Source organism: Somniosus microcephalus, chromosome 22, assembly GCF_052327205.1.
Source record: "Somniosus microcephalus isolate GS21.2 chromosome 22, FLI_Smic_1.0, whole genome shotgun sequence".
NCBI lineage: Eukaryota > Metazoa > Chordata > Chondrichthyes > Squaliformes > Somniosidae > Somniosus > Somniosus microcephalus.
In genome coordinates, this window is record NC_141008.1 from 57,871,787 (window position 1) to 57,889,015 (window position 17,229).

At 44.1% G+C, this 17,229-nt stretch overlaps 1 protein-coding gene across 2 annotated transcripts in view; it reads left to right on the forward strand.

Moving 5' to 3' along the window:
* Positions 1-17,229, forward strand: part of nlk2 (nemo-like kinase, type 2) — a 203,196-nt gene that overhangs the window by 104,133 nt on the left and 81,834 nt on the right. The gene's annotated exons all lie outside the window — the stretch shown is intronic.

The following is a 17,229-nucleotide window of genomic DNA, read 5'->3' on the forward strand; positions in this document are numbered from 1 at the left end:
CTGCCCTTGCGAGGTAAGATGGGTAGTTCACTCAATGCAAGCATTATTTAGTTATGTGTAAGAACTAAATGGAGATTCACATCAGTTTTCCATCACACACAGGGAAGCCCTGTAATCCTTAATTTCACGATGCATGCATTTCTGTTCTTAGAATTACCTAGGATATACATCACAAAGAGGCCATTCGGCCCAAACAATCCTTGCCAACGTTTATGCTCCACTCGAGTCTGTCTTGAATTCGATGAAGCAGCTGAAGATGGTTGGGCCAAGGACACTGCCCTGAGGAACTCCTGCAGTGATGTCCTGGGGCTGAGCTGGTGTTCAAAATCATGAATGGTTTTGATGAGAGTAAATAAGGTGAAACTGTTTCCACTGGCAGAAGGGCCAGTAACCAGAGGATGCAGATTTAAGGTGATTGGCAAAAAAATACAGAGGAAACATGAGGAAACTTTTTATACACAGCAAATTGTTGTGGTCTGGAATGCACTGCCTGAAAGGGTAGTGGAAGCAGATTCAATAGAAATTTTAAAAAGGGAATTGGATAAATACTTGAAGGGGAAAAAATTTACAGGGGAAAGAGCAGAGGAGTGGGACTAATTGGACAGCTCTACCAAAGAGCTGGCACAAGCACGATGGGCCAAATGGCCTCCTTTTGTGCTGTATCATTCTATGACACTTGTTTTCTTAAAGGGAAAGCAGTGCTCTTGACCTGTGGCTCCTGTAGTTGAAAAGAATGTTCTTTACTCATTTTGCCTCCTCATCCCTCCGTTATGTAGGAAATATACTTTTGATTCATTTTTAGCTCAATAGTACCCAATTAGGGATACTTTAAATAGAATCATAGAAACTTCCAGCACAGAAGGAGGCCATTCAGCCTGTCGTGCCTGTGCTGGCTGTTTGAAAGAGCAATCGTGCTTAGTCCCACATCCCTGCTTTTTGTCCGTAACCCTGTAGGTTCCTTATCCTCAAGTACCTGTCCAACTCACTTTTAAAATTATTTATAGAATCCGTTTCCATCACCTTTTCAGGTAGTGTGTTCCAGATCCTGACAACTGAAAAAAATTCTCATCTCCCCTCTAGATCTTTTACCAATGATTTTGAATCTATGATCTCTAGTTATTACTCACTGGCCAGAGGGAATAATTTTTCTCTCTACTCTATCAAAACCTCTATTTGATCACCTCTGAACCTTCGCTGTTCCAAGGAGAACAGTCCTACCTTTTCCAACCTCTCATAGAAACATAGAAACTAGGAGCAGGAGTAGGCCATTCGGCCCTTCGAGCCTGCTCCGCCATTCAACGAGATCATGGCTGATCATCCAAACCCTAGCACCCGGTCCCTACACCGACAGCCATCCCACCCAAGCCCTATCTCCTCATAACTGAAGTCCCTCATCTCTGGTGACATCCTGGTAAACCCCCTCTGTACTCCTTTCTAAGGCATTTACATCTTTCCTGAAGTGTGGTGCCAAAATTGGCCACAATACGGCAGCTGAGGCTTAACCAGTGATTCATATTCTATTCCTCGATTTATAAACCCAAGTAATCCATATGCTTTTTTTAACCACCTTATCAACTTGCTGTGCCACCTTTTAAGGATTTGTGTATGTGGACACCAAGGTGTCTCTGCTCAACTACAAAACTGTGCCATTTATAATAATCTGTCTTTCCATATTAGTCCTCCCAAAGTGCAGCACTTCACGCTTCTCTGCATTGAACTCCATCTGCCATGCTTCTGCCCATTTCACCATCCTGTCTGTCATCCTGAAATCTCTAACTATCCTCATCACTCTACTATATGAAACTTGGCAAACTTTATAATACTGCTCTCTACACCTGAGTTTAGAGTTTAAAAATTAAGAGTAATGGACCCAATACTGACCCTTGGGGAACACCACTGCACACCACCTCCCAGTCTGAAAAATATCCATCCACCACCACCCTTTGCTTCCTGTCACTGAGCCAATGTTGTATTCATACCACCACTTTCCCCTTAATTCCATGGGCTTCCATCTTTTTAATAAGGCTCCTGTGTGGCACTTTGTCGAATGCCTTCCGAAAGTCCATATATACATCTGCTGCACTACCTTGATCAACCTTCTCTGTTACTTCATCAAAGAATTCAATCAAGTTAGTCAGGCACAATTTGCCTTTAGCAAATCTATATTGCCTCCTTGATTAATCCATGCCTTTCCAAATGAAAGTTTATTTTGACCCTGATAATCGTTTCCAATAACTTCCCCACCACTGATGTTAGCTTGATGGGCCTGTAGTTTCCTGGGTTATCCCTCTTCCCTTTCTTGAATAGTGGTATAACATTAGCAACCCTCCAGGCACCATTCCTGTATCCAATGAGGATTGAGAGATTGTGACTAATGCCTCTGCTATTTCTACCTTTGCTTCTTTCAGCAACCTAGGATGCATTCCATCTGGACCAGGGGACTTACCAACTTTCAGTAATGCTAATGTTTTTAGCACGTCTTCTCTTGCTATCCTGTCCATAACTTCCCTCGTTTTTCAGTGTAACCGTCACATCATCTGCTTCCTTTGTGAAGACAGATGCAAAGTACTCATTTAATACTTTAGCCATGTCCTCTGGTTCTACATGAAGATTTCCCAATGGGTCCTTAATAAGCCCAACTTTTTCCCTAGCTAACTGCTTACATTTTATAAGTTTATAAAGTGTTTTAGGCTTCAATTTAATGTTGCCTGCTCTCGTCGCCTCTCTTTGCCCTCCATATTAACTCTTTCAATTCCCTCTATTTTCCAAATTCTTCCTGATTACTGTATTAACTGAATCTTACTCCTGACATTTGTCATAAGCATCCATTTTCCTATTTTATTTTAACTTTTATTTGCTTTGTCATCCAGGGCGCATTAGCTTTGGATGCTCTACCTTTTCCCTTTTAAAGGAATATGTTTAGTTTGTACTTGAACTATATCTTCCCTGAATGCCCTCTGTTGTTCTGTTACTGCTTTACCCTGCAATCTCCTTTTCCAATCTGCCTGTGTTAGGCCCCTTAAATCACTGAAATTAGCTCTTCCCCCAGTTGAGCATTTTTACCTTTGATATTTTTTGGTCCCTTTCCATAATTACTTTGGGGGGGGGGGGGGGAAGCTTAATTATCAAAGTTTCTTTTGCTGTATTTGTGATTAGCAGCATATAAATTAAGCTATGTAATGTTGGACTTGCTATACCATTGCTGCAAGTTATTTGTTGTGGCCTTTCTAGTGTATGAATCTCCAATGGATTTCTTTCCTTTCACAGACCACCTGCAGTAATGCAGTTCCAGGCGATTGTTCTGGTCTGAGTTTTGTGACTATTTTGTAACATTCAACATTTTAGCATCTAAAGATTATTGATTTTAATTTGTGTAATTAGGTGATCACAACTTGTAGCTAATATTGTCCATTTTGATTAATTATAGTAAAGGAAGTATTTGAATACCACAAATCTCCGATCGGAAGCTCCTATGCAAACAGTTTTGTGTTTGAGGTTTCTGCAACTATAGCATTTCAGTATTGGAGACAAAAAGCTATAATGCACTAAGCAAATAAATAACCTTCGAGCTGATCAGGTTTTGATACTAAAATACATTAGAAATGTATAAATAGATGCTGTTTCCTGTTGTATGAAAAATACTGTAAAAGTAGTGATTTGTCTGTTTTGAAGCTGCAGTCATTTTGGTTTTACCCTTTTGGCAAAATAATGTATGGCAGACTGTTGTAGAATTTAGGATGGATTAGATGTCAGTCTAACGTCTGTTCTTTGCATTGCAGATAGTTGTGCAATGTTGAGCCACTGTTTCATCTATTATTTAACTCGGTCTGTCTTTCCCCCCAGTTTCTTTGCAATTTGTTGTTTCTGCTGGCATTGCAGGAGGTGATTGGTTGACACTTGATCATTTAAATATCTGATTATGCTTTCACACAAATTTAACATTGTGCAAATTTGCCGGGTGTTTGATCTGAAGCAACTTCAAAATGAGGCATGGGGTAGCGGATGGAGTCTCGCTCCTTTTTGCAACAGTGTCAAGTAAAGCTTGGGATTCTGGCTGCACTTGGACTATAAGTGCAGCGTCTGGAAAAGCAAAACCACTTCATGCTGATGTTACAATGTACGATTGGGCTCTTGAGTATTCCCAGCTGAGACAGAGTATTCTCAAATGAGTCTGAATGTACAATGTTTGCCTCTGTAGCTGTGCAATTGCTTCTCCTTGATTGTCCCACTGTGGGGTGGGCTTGATCTGTGTGAGGCGACAGTTTCTCTTTTTCCATGTAGGACTCGGCCAGTTCTCTTGGGGAAGCTGGAATTTGAATGTCTAAGAGTGGGATTTGAACAGTTTTTTGTTTGGAGTATCCAGTATTTCATTGTAGCTACCAGTATATCCCATGAACAACTTTGCTAGGAACTTGCCAGTCACACAGTTAATAGTAATATAATGGCCCAGAAATTCGGGTCGGGGGCTTCCCGCGGGTGCAAGCCCCCGACCTGCACTTACCTTGCGCGCCGGCCGTTGAGCTGTGGGCCCCCGTGGAATTCCGATCCCGCGCCTGCTCCAGCTGCCGGCGCGCAGTGCTTGTGTATCCCAGGGGCGCAGTTAGTTCGATGCGTCCCCTGGGATCACGTGGGCCATGGAGAGCCAATCGGAGCAGGGAATGCTCCATTCATAAGTCTGACAGGAAGTGCTGTCAAACTTAGAAATACTACGGGCCCCAAAACATCACTAAATCTTCAAATACATTTTTTTAAATCACATTTTTAAAATAAACTATAAATTACATGAAATAGCTATTTTAAACAATAATTTAAATTTTTGAAAAAATAATTTTATTTTCGAACGGGGCTAAAAATAAACTTACCTTTCTTTAAAGTATTTTAAAATAATAAACTTGTGGAAAAAATGTTTTAATTTGAATTAATTCACCACTTACCTTGTAAAAAGCAGGCCTTGCGACTGCTTTTTACATGTCTAACTTCTGGAGACTTACCCTCCCGGGAAAACCTGTTTTTAAAAAAAAAAACGAAGTTCGATGCGCACGCGCAGCCTCTCCCGCGCACAGCGTTCGACCTCTGAACCCCTGCTTTCAGGGGAACGGAAGTGCCTGTTTTCCGCGCATGCGCAGTGCATGCAGGAAACCGGCACTTCCATTGGGCCTATGGGTGAGTACCCCGTGCGTACTCACCCGTGGAGACCCGAATTTCTGGGCCAATGTTACACGGGAAGTGCTTCACACACAAGCTTATCTTGTCTCGCAGTGCTCTGGTGTCTCATCACATTTACCCTGAGGTAGAATGCAGAGTAATAGCAGTGACGGGCAAACAACTGCACATGTGCAAGATTGTGAATTCATAGTTTAAACATTTGCTGCTGGTATCCAAGTTGCCTCATTTACATGACTGTACTCTCTCTATGAAGTCAGGACTGCTTCAAGCAGTGGCACTGGAATATAAATGCAGTTTCCGTTTCACCTTTTGAATATGCAAATATGCCCAAGCAGTCTCATTTGCATTTGTTGCAATAATCTCAAATGCAAGAAAAAACACTTTCTGACTGAACAGCAAAATTAAGTTGGAAAATTGCATAGGCTGTAGAATCTCATTATAATTTTGGGTGTCTGACAACTCCTGTCTGAAAATGAGATGTCCATTAATCTTGTGTTAATGCTGCCACTGGTTGCCTATATTGTGATGGTAGTTTTTTTTACATCCTGTTTAGTGCTGCTTTGATTTATCTTCATTATATTGCTGATGTTTATTTTTTGAGACATTAAATTGTTGAACTCCACCCCGCTGTGTACAATCCAAACCATATTTTAAGGCTCAAGAGAAAGTTGGAGTTTTTCCAGATGTCTTTTTAGAGATGATTGCTTTTGTAAATAATATAGAAAGCCTTTGTTGTTTAGTTCCCCTTAGAAAACGTGAATAAAACTGGTTATGGAGCACTTAATTTTTATTTAATTTTTTTTTTTTAATAAATTGATTTTTACTACTTTTATTTCCATGTTAAGTATTTATCAAATTATTCTTCAGTACAGTGCTACAGGTATAACCAGCACTGGTGTTAAAGGATACTCAAGATATGTGTAACATCAATTTTAAGAGTAGTATAAAAATCCTGTGCAATGTTTTATTCAAATTGGTAACAAGTTGATATTGCCCGTCATTGATTGTAATTCACTAGTCATAATAAATATTTGTACATAATACATTTTTACAGCAACTATCTTTTTTGTGGCAGTTTTAGAGAATTAAAGATTTAGCATTTTTATTGGTGCCCTGCTGTTAATTTTTAGAAGAGGTTTTCCAAGTGTTGTTAATCCTCTGTGGGCTTACTGCCTTAGAGTAGTTACAAAGCTAATTATCAGTTAAAGGCAATGTAGGATGCTTCAACCATGCCTGTTAATTTGGCTTCCTCATGCTGTTGCGCTAATCATCTTGCAGTTTTCTAGTAAGCAGTTTTGCAGGTCATTTAATCATTAGCTCCAACTCTGATTTCTGTCTGATTCTCCATTTCTCCCCCCCCCCCCCCCCCACCTTTTTTCCCTCCAACCTTACTAAAATGCCTGTTCACCTTTGTCTTGTTGAAGGGTACACCTGCAAAACATCATAACTTGTCGTCTTTGAGGTACTTACTAACCTCCTGTATTTTGAGTTTTTTGTATTGTATTTGAGATTTTCCCTTTTTGTTAAGACTTTCTTGGTTTACCCAGTTAGTCTCCATTATTCACCCACCCTCCTATTTTCCTGAGATTAATGGGATGTACATGTTCCTTTTTTGAAAGCCCTTGTGACTCCATCCTCTGGGGATTCTAAATGGAAAGGACATGGCTGTTCTTGTGTTAAAAGCAGACAATAGAGGTACCTTTATCCTCGTGCAGACTATATGAATTGGACCTGTTTCTAATTGGACTTGAGAGATTTCAGCACTTACCCTGTTTTAATTTACATTGCTGCTCAAGTTAAAGTACAAGCTACATTTGGGGATAACGCTAACCGCTCAAAGCAGCTTCTCTCAATGGGTAAACTGACTAGGGCATTGAGCCATACAGATTAGGAAGATCTGTTTCAAACCGGCAACTTAATTAGCTGATCTCTGCTAGGTCTGCAGTGCGATGCTATAATTGGGTTACATAGAAACATAGGAGATAGGAGCAGGAGTAGGCCATTCGGCCCCTCGAGCCCGCTCTGCCATTTAATGAGATCATGGCTGATCATCCAAATTCAGTACCCTGTCCCTGCTTTCTCCCCATATCCCTTGATCCCTTTAGCCTCAAGAAATATATCCAACTCCTTCTTGAATATATTTAATGAATTGGCCTCAACTGCCCTGTGTGGCAGAGAATTCCACAGGTTCACCACTCTCTGGGTGAAGAAATTCCTCCTCATCTCAGTCCTAAATGGCTTACCCCTTATCCTTAGACTGTGACCCCTGGTTCTGGACTCCCCCGCCATCAGGAACATCCTTCCTGCATCTAGTCCTGTTAGAATTTTATAAGTTTCAATAAGATCCCCTCTCATTCTTCTAAACTCTAGCAAATATAAGCCTAATTGACCCAATCTCTCCTCGTATGTCATTCCTGCTATCCCAGGTATTAGTCTGGTGAATCTTCGTTGCGCTCTCTCCATGGCAAGAACATCCTCCGATAAAGGGTTAAACGTCCTTGGGCTGAGGAGGGGAAAAATCAACTAGGTTTCCTGCTCTTGATTGCTGTCCAGAAAACCTTTCTGAAAAGTATCCACGGGGGTCAATTTTGATCCCTTTAACACCCTATTTTTCAGCAGGAATGGGGAGGTAGTGAGATCAAAATCACTTAGACTTGCCACAATTTTGCCCCAGTCTGGGAAATAGGCAGCCAAGGTCCCCACTGGAAACGGGCAGGAGCTTTATTAACTTAAATCCGGGGTTCTATGATGTACACAGGACCCTGATGCCAGTTTGGAGTTCCGTTGGATGCTGCAGAAGTCCTGCCCAATGGAACGCTACATAGAACAGCCTTCCTAGCGGTCCTTAAAGGGACTGCAGGGGGCCACTCTGAAAACATCAAAGGTAAGTTTATTTAATTTTTGTGGGGCCCCACAAAAATTGTCCCACCTACTAACTGTGGGCCCCCAACTTGATCAGCTCCATTAGGAGCCACCTGATTCTCCTCCTCCCCACCCCCAATCCCTAATTGTCGAGCCGCCTGTCAGTGCCCCAAATGTACGGGCAGCTTACCATAAGTATTAAACTGAAGCCCAACCGTGAAAATGGTTCTGACCGCTCACTGGGCTGTCATCACAATTGGTCTGCCCATGGCCTGCTCTCTGTGCAATATAAGAAATTCAAATCCCATGTGTGGTATTGAGTCAGGATCTGGCTCTGCTGTGGTGCCCCTATAGCCTGTTGAGGCTCATTTGACACAAAAATGGCCAGTTGGGGATGCTAACGCCAATGGAACTGTGCATCAACATCTTCAGGAAAAGAAGGTAAAGGAAGAAAGTTACGGAGGGAAGGTGGGGGGGGGGGGGGGGGTGGTGGGGGGAGGAACTACAGTTGAAAGAAAAAAGGTTTGTGTCCTGACATTTAATAGACCTGACACATCTTAAATGGACAAAGATGGGGTAGACATCTTTTAAAATTGTTATTCTATTCCTTGCATTTTGTAACCTTTTTCCTTGTACCCCACCCTACTGGTGTCTAGCCCCCTCCCTTGACTATTTTAATTCAACTCTTCTTTGGCTCAACACCATTTCTCTGCTCTGCCTGACCATCTTGGATAAGTTGGGTGTATGCTTTGGGAAGTGAGGGTTTGAACCCAAGTCCTCTGGTCTGCATAGTGCTAAAATAAACTGTCATTTGTCCGTTACCTTTCATGACTATAATGGTCCGGATTTTGCAGCCAGCGGCAAACGAATGGCACCAGCCGTTCATTACCCTTCCACTTTCCCACAGATTTTTACTCTTACACTTGCCCACAGACTTTCTATGGGCTTTTGCATTGGAACTTGCAGTGATTAGAGAGCCAAAACAGCATGGCACCTTCTAAAGGGTATGTGGGACCTGTGTGAACAGGGCAAGCAACTGTGTATCTCAACCAATCAGATTGAAGAATCCTTACTGAGGCATGCAGCTTCTGAACAAGGAAGTGTAAGTTAGTGTGGTGTATGTGTCTTTAAGAGCCCCTGTGTACTGTAATGCCGGTAATGACCACTCGGGCTATATAAGCCTGTATAGTGTTTTGTATCTTTTAGTTCACCTCCAGACTTTGTCCAGTAAACACCTGTAAACCAACTCCTGCATTCCGTGTCTTCATTAACACACGGATACAACAGTGGCGACAAATTGGAAACGGACTTACCTGCAATTCGGCAGCACCTCAAGGAGATCAATTCCTCAGACAAAGGAAGAAGAAAAAAAACTGGTTTCACCAGCTAACCAGGCTGGTGGCAGGTACTGCAATAATCTTTCCTGGGCGGCGGGCTGGGGCTCGATCGGCTGGCTCTACAGCAGGGCCAAGCAGTGAAGGCGCAGGCAAACAAATACGAAGGGTGGAGCACTCTGGAGACGGCCAGCTCTGCAAAGCAGGTCGGCGTTCGGATCACGCAGAGGGCGGGGAAAGTCCCAGAGAGTCCGGCGGGAACAAGTCTCCGACTATTAAAAATATTTGTATAAATAAAAACCGCGGAGAACAGCGTTGTCAGCAGCAACAGTGGTGGGAAAGCGCGGGAGGCGCCACTTTTTTTTCAGCAAGGAAGAAAGGAAAGTGTGGGAGGCGCCATTTTTTTTTAGGATGCCTAAGACTGGCAACATTACTACTTTCGATAGTGATGTAGAGGATTGGGCCACATATGTGGAAAGAGTGGAAGTATATTGCACAGCGAATGAAATAAAGGATGATAAGGCATTGGTACTTCTAAATCTAATGGGCGCAAGGACATACAGGCTGTTACGAAACTTAATCACTCCAGCCAAACCGATGGACAAGAATTTTAAGGAGATTGTTGATACCCTACACTGCCAATTCGGGGCAGGACTGGCAGATTCTCTACGAGACAAATTCGTCTGCGGTCTCCTAAGTGAAGGAACACAAAAAAGGCTACTTTCTGAGAAAGATTTGACACTGGACAAGGCTTTCAGTGTAGCTGTATCATACGAAGCAGCAGCAAGAGGAGCTGCAGAGATACAGCAAAAGCCACAGGACTTCGGCACCCATGAAATGACACGGGGTTTCGAGAGATGTTATCACTGCGGCAGATCCACCCATGACCAGAGGGACTGCTGGTTCAAGGACAAAGCATGCAGGCAATGCGGAAAGATGGGACACATTACACGTGTATGCCGATCTGGAAACAAAAAATCCACTGACAGAAAAAAAAATCAAAAAGGAAAAGTACAGAAAGGTACAAATGATGACGGACAGTAGCTCCGAAGACCAGAAGAGCGATAGCGACTCCGGAAACAAGAGACTAAGCTGTCTCAAATTACATAATGTAATTGTCAAAGAAGATTACCAGACCATTTGGGCTACCCTCACGATAGCGGGGTCCCTAGTTAAAATGGAGCTAGATACAGGATCAGCTCTGATCGTCATAAGTAGACGGGATTACGAGCGGCTATTTCCGCATATACCTTTGAAAGACACATCCATTATCTTGAAAACATATACGGGGCAGAAAGTATACCCCAAAGGGAAAATAAAGGTGCCTGTTGTATACAACGGCAAGGGAATACAGAAGTTGTATTTATACATTCTGCAAGATGGTGGTCCACCGCTGTTGGGACGTGAATGGATCAGGAAGATACGTTTGGACTGGCACTCCATTCAGGCACTGACGGTGACCAGTAAGAAAAAATGATGATGACATCATACCTGAACGATTAAAAGACATCTTGGCCAACGCCAAAGAAGTGTTCCAACAGGAACTAGGAACCTTGAAAGGCGTCACCACCTCAATAAAGGTGGAAGATGCGGCAATTCCCAAGTTTTTTAAGGCAAGGCCGGTGCCATACGCAATTTGTCCAGCAGTCGAGGCAGAGCTGGAGAATTTGGAAAAGACAGGTGTGTTATCCAAGATAGATTGGAGCGAGTGGGCAACACCCATCGTCCCGGTCATGAAGAAAACGTTGAATAATGATAAATCTGAAGAACAGAGAAAAATTCGCATCTGTGGGGACTTCAAGGTGACTGTAAACCCAGTCCTTCACACGGTACAGTATCCTCTTCCCAGGGTAGAAGATATTTTCGCCTCACTATCCGGAGGGAAACGTTTCACAAAAATTGACTTGGCACAGGCATATCTACAGATGGAGGTTGAGGAGGCCTCTAAAAAGTATCTCTCAATAAACGCACACAAAGGCCTGTACCAGTACAATCGACTGGTTTTCGGAATAGCATCAGCTCCAGCTATCTGGCAAAGAGCTATGGAACAAGTCCTGCAAGGGATTCCAGGGACTCAATGCTACCTAGACGACATCCTTGTAACAGGAGAAAACGACAACGAACACCTTGCCAATTTGGAGCAGGTGTTCACTAGGCTGAGAGAACGGGGCCTACGAGCAAACGGCCCCAAGTGCGAATTTTTCCAGAAACAAATATCATATTGTGGCCACATAATTAATGAAGGGTTGCATAAGTCCCCTGAGAAAATTGAAGCGGTCATAAAAGCACCAGCACCTGAAAATGTCTCTCAATTAAGGTCGTTCCTGGGATTGATAAATTACGACCATAAATTTTTACCGAACTTGTCAACTGTTCTGCACCCTCTTAACGAACTGCTACAAACTGGAGTAATTTGGGAATGGAGCGAGGACTGTAAACGTGCCTTCCATAAATGTAAAGGCTTGATCACGTTCAAGGAAGTTTTGGCTCATTACAACCCATCACTGCCAATCAGACTAGCGTGTGATGCATCCCCTTATGGCGTAGGAGCGGTATTATCACATAGATTCATTCGCTGATGGCTCAGAACGGCCAATAGCTTTTGCGTCACGCTCATTCAACTCAGCTGAGCGTAACTATGTCCAGATCGACAGGGAAGCACTCAGCCTGGTATGGGGAGTGAAGAAATTCAACCATTACCTACACGGACAAAAATGTACCTTTGTTGACTGACCATCAACCCCTCGTCTCCATATTCAACCCTAAAAAGGGCGTTCCCATTATGACAGCACTAAGGCTACAGAGGTGGTCCCTTTTCCTAGGGGCACACCGATATGACATAGAATACAAAGGATCAAAACAGCATGGAAATGCTGACGGTTTATCGCGTCTACCGTTGCCAACGGTAGAAGAGGCACCTACAGTGGACCCAGTGGAAATGTTCCACTCTACCATAGTAGAATGTCTACCAGTAACAAATTCTGCCATTGAAAAGGAAACGAGAAATGACCCAACTCTTTCACGAGTCTACGATTTAACGGTGAAGGGATGGCCAGCACATGGCGAACACCTGTTGCCAGCATTCTCGCAAAGAAGGGAACAGCTGTCAGTGTGCCGAGGAACCTTGATGTGTGGATCCAGAGTGGTGATTCCACCCAAACTCCAGGATAAAGTGCTAAAGGAGCTTCACGAGGGGCATCTGGGTGGAGTGAAAATGAAGAACCTAGCCAGAGCGTTTGTGTGGTGGCCAGGTATCGATGGAGACATCGAAGAAATGACCAAGGGCTGTCTAGGATGCCAGGAGGTCCAAAACGCCCCACCACAAGCCCCTCTACATCCATGGGAGTGGCCCTCATCTCCATGGCAAAGGGTACACATCGACTTTGCTGGTCCATTTATGGACTCAATGTTCTTAATCGCAGTTGATGCACACTCCAAGTGGCCGGAGGTAATAAAGATGTCCACCACCACCACGGAAAAAACCATCACAGTATTAAGGACCATATTTGCCAGGAATGGGCTGCCTGAACAGATCTGTTCTGATAATGGACCACAATTTGTGTCTGAAGTATTCAGGAAGTTCTTAAAAAAAACAATGGGGTTAAGCACTACACGTCCGCCCCATACCATCCCGCCACCAATGGATTGGCTGAAAGGTTTGTCCAGACCTTCATTACCCATGGCCTTTATGGCCTTCTTGAAGACATAAATCTACAGCATAAGGTAGATAACTTCTTGTTTGCATACAGGAATTCAACACATATGGTTACAAACCAGACTCCCGCCATGATGTTTTTCAATAGAAGACTAAGATGCCGGCTGGATTTGATCAAGCCAAACATCAGAAGGGACGTAGAGAACCGGCAATTTCAAGGCATGAAGGAAAGGCCAACTAGAACCTTCCAGATAGGTCAACAAGTTTTGGCGCGGGACTACCGTACCGAGAAATGGCAGCCTGGAACTATTTGCACACGACTAGGACCGCTGATGTATACCGTGGACATTGGAGAAAGCATAATAAGGCGCCATGCTGACCAGATCATAGTCATCCGAAAAGGGACAACCTACACCACAACTCTATACACCTGATGATGAAGCAGAGATACCCATAGTATCTACCTCCGATCCGGTGATGCTAGAACCAGATGAACCCAACACTGGCATTCCAGCCGAATCGACCTTGCCAAAAGAACCTACTACACCACCGAAAACTACTACACCACCGAGGTGTTATCCGGACCGAGTCAGGAAGCCTCCAGAGAGACTGACTTATAATTGATTAACTGCAGCAATATGTATATTATTCTTGTAAACATGTTAAATAACAATTACTTAAAATGTTATGTACTGGTTGTCTAAAAGGGGAGGAATTGTGGTGTATGTGTCTTTAAGAGCCCCTGTGTACTGTAATGCCGGTAATGGCCACTCGGGCTATATAAGCCTGTATAGTGTTTTGTATCTTTTAGTTCACCTCCAGACTTTGTCCAGTAAACACCTGTAAACCAACTCCTGCATTCCGTGTCTTCATTAACACACGGATACAACAGTTAGAATAGTTAACTCAATGTCAAATCATGTACTGAAAGCGAAGTAGAGGGAAAGAAAGATGGGATTAAAAGAAAGATAAGACTTGAGAGATTTCAGCATTTACCCTGTTTTAATTTACATTGCTACTCAAGTTAAAGTACAAGCTACATTTGGGGATAACGCTAACCGCTCAAAGCAGCTTAATTTTTTTACATTAAAAAAAAAATTCCTGTAATTAAAATCTGAAGGAATAAGACTCCGCACTTAATTTTCAGTGCCAGAGAGGTTGTTTGGCAGTAATTAAGACTTATCATGCCATTTAAAATTACTTGCACTGGAATGGACAAGCCCCAACTACTACTGGCGAGTTTAGTGGGTATCTATCACCTAATTACTGCAACTTCATGCCCTTCATCTGTTTCAATGCCGAGTCCCTCAGCGAGATACCAGTATAGCAAAGTTTCTGGAGGAGCAGGGCAGCTCGGACAGCAACTTCCTGATTTCCACGTTTAACTGCGCATTTCCAGTCGCTGGAAGTTTGTGTCCGATCTACATTTTTAATAACTGTGAGCGCTGATAACTTCACCGTTATTTTTACCACAAAATTCAGGCCAATGTCTGGATTCTACTTGGGCAGTCCCTCGGAACCGAGGATGACTTGCTTCCACATTAAGAGTTCTCGGGTGACTGATGAATCCAATGTGGGACCTACCGTCTCTGTCACAGGTGGGGCAGATGGTGGTTGAAGGGGCGGACGGGTGGGGTGCTTGGGTTGACGTGCGCTCCTTGCGCTTGGCTTCCGCTTGCTCCCGGCGAAGAGACTCGGTGTTCGGCACCTTCCCGGATGCTTCTCTTCCACTTTGTGCGGTCTTGGGCCAGGGATTCCCAGGTGTCAGTGGGGATGTTTCACTTTTTCAAGGAGGCTTTGAGAGTGTCCTTGAAGCGTTTCCTCTGCCCACCTGGGGCTCTCTTGCCATGTCGGAGCTCCGAGTAGAGCACTTGTTTTGGGAGTCTCTTATCGGGCATGCAGACGATGTGACCCGTCCATCGGAGCTGATCGAGCGTGGTCAAAGCTTCGATGCAGGGGATGTTGGCATGAGTGAGAACACTGACGTCGGTGCGCCTATCCTGCCAATGGATTTGCGGGATCTTGCGGAGGCAGCGTTGGTGGTACCTCTCCAGTGCTTTGAGGTGCCTGCTGTATATGGTCCATGTCTGAGGCATACAGCAGGGCGGTATCACTGCTGCTCTGTAGACCATGAGCTTAATGCCGAGTTTGAGGTCCTGGTCTTCAAACACACCCTTCCTCAGGCGACCGAAGGCTGCACTGGCACACTGAAGGCGGTGTTGGACTTCGTTATCGACGTCTGCTCTTGTTGACTGTAGGCTCCCGAGGTATGGAAAGTAGGCCACGTTGTCCAAGGCCTCGTCGTGGATTTTGATAATTGGGGAGCAGTACTGTGTGGCGGGGGCAGGTTGGTAGAGGACTTTTGTCTTATGGCTGTTTAGTGTAAGGCCCATGCTCTCGTACGCTTCGGTGAAGGTGTTGACGATGGTTTGGAGTTCGACCTCCGAGTGAGCGCAGACACGAGCGTTGTCTGTATACTGTAATTCGACGACAGAGGATGAGACGACCTTGGATCTGGACTGGAGGCGACGGAGGTTGAACAGTTTCCCGTTTGTTCTGTAAATTAGCTTCACTCCAGCGGGGAGCTTACTGAGGGTGAGATGGAGCATTGCTTGACCCCGGTCCGTAAGTGAATTGGGTCTGTGGTAGAACCGTTGGTCAGGATCACAGCTTGCATGTCGTCGTGAAGCAGGCGGAGGATGGTGACAAACTTTTGAGGGCAACCGAATTTGAGGAGGACACTCCATAATCCCTCACGGTTGATGGTGTCGAAGGCCTTTGTGAGATCAAAGAAGGCCATGTACAGCGGTTGGTGCTGTTCCCTGCATTTCTCTTGTAATTGACGTGTGGTGAAGATCGTGTCCATTGTGCCCCTTAGTGGGCGGAATCCACATTGTGACTCTGGGAGGAGCTCTTCGGCCACTGGGAGAAGGTGATTGAGGAGGATTCTTGCGATGACTTTCCCTGTGGCAGACAGCAGGGAAACTCCTCTAATTACCGCAATTGGACTCGTCGCCTTTCTTGAAGATGGTCACAATTACGGCGTCTCTGAGATCCCCTGGCATGCTCTCCTTCCAGATAAGAGAAATTAGTTCATGAATTTGCACCAGTAGTGCTTCTCCGCTATGCTTTAGTGCCTCGGCAGGGATTCCATCTGCTCCTGAAGCCTTGGTGTTCTTCAGTTGTCGGGTGGCCTTTTCAACCTCATGCCAGGCTGGGGTTGTGCTGAGATGGTGGCGGGTAGCATGTTGCGGGATGGAGTTGAGGACACTCGTGTCGAAGACTGTTGATTGATTGATTGGTTTCAGCAATAGGACACAAGTTGTTATCGTGACTGTTCATAAATTGCAACTAACTTGTTTGGGGAAACATGTCCAGTTGGCACTCAATAGTGCAAAGAAAGGGTACTATGTGAATAGTTGAGAAAGTCTAACCCCTTTTTATAAAAAAAAAAAATGGCCAGGGCTACCCAGGGTACACTCATAAGTAGAATACTACTTTGGGGTCATGGATGGATTTTCTTAGTTAGATTTGAACAGAATTGATGCAGCATGATGATTTGGATAGTAATTTCCTTCAAGTGTGTTGCTGCGCATTACATAATATGAAAGATTTTGTGAATCCAATAGCCAAGGTTATGATTGCATGAGAGAAACTTCTGTTCAGTGCTCTTAATATATTTAACCTTAACCCCTTAGCTGATCATCTGTAAGACTTTCATAATTGTTTTCAGTGTGCACTGGCTGAGAAGTCATCAATGGATTTATCAACAGATGTACTGATTTATCCATGGTGGATGTTATTTAATGCAGATGCTGAAATATGATTGGGTAAGAAACAAGATTTTCTAATTCTAATAATTTCTAGTTTAAAGTCTTTTGTCCTGATCTGGCACTGTGATGATTGACCTCCAACCACCACAACCATCTTCCTTTGTGTTAGGTATGACTCCAGCCAGTGGAGCGTTTTTCTCCCCCGATTCCCATTGACTTCAGTTTTAATAGGGCTCCTTGATGCCACACTCGGTCAAATGCTGCCTTGATGTCAAGGCAGTCAGTCTCGCCTCACCTCAGGAATTCCGCTCCTTTGTCTATGTTTGGACCAAGGCTGTAAAGAGGTCGGGAGCCGAGTGGTCTTGGCGGAACCCAAACTGGGCATTAGTGAGCAGGTTATTGGTGAGTAAGTGCCGCTTGATAGCACTGTCGATGACAC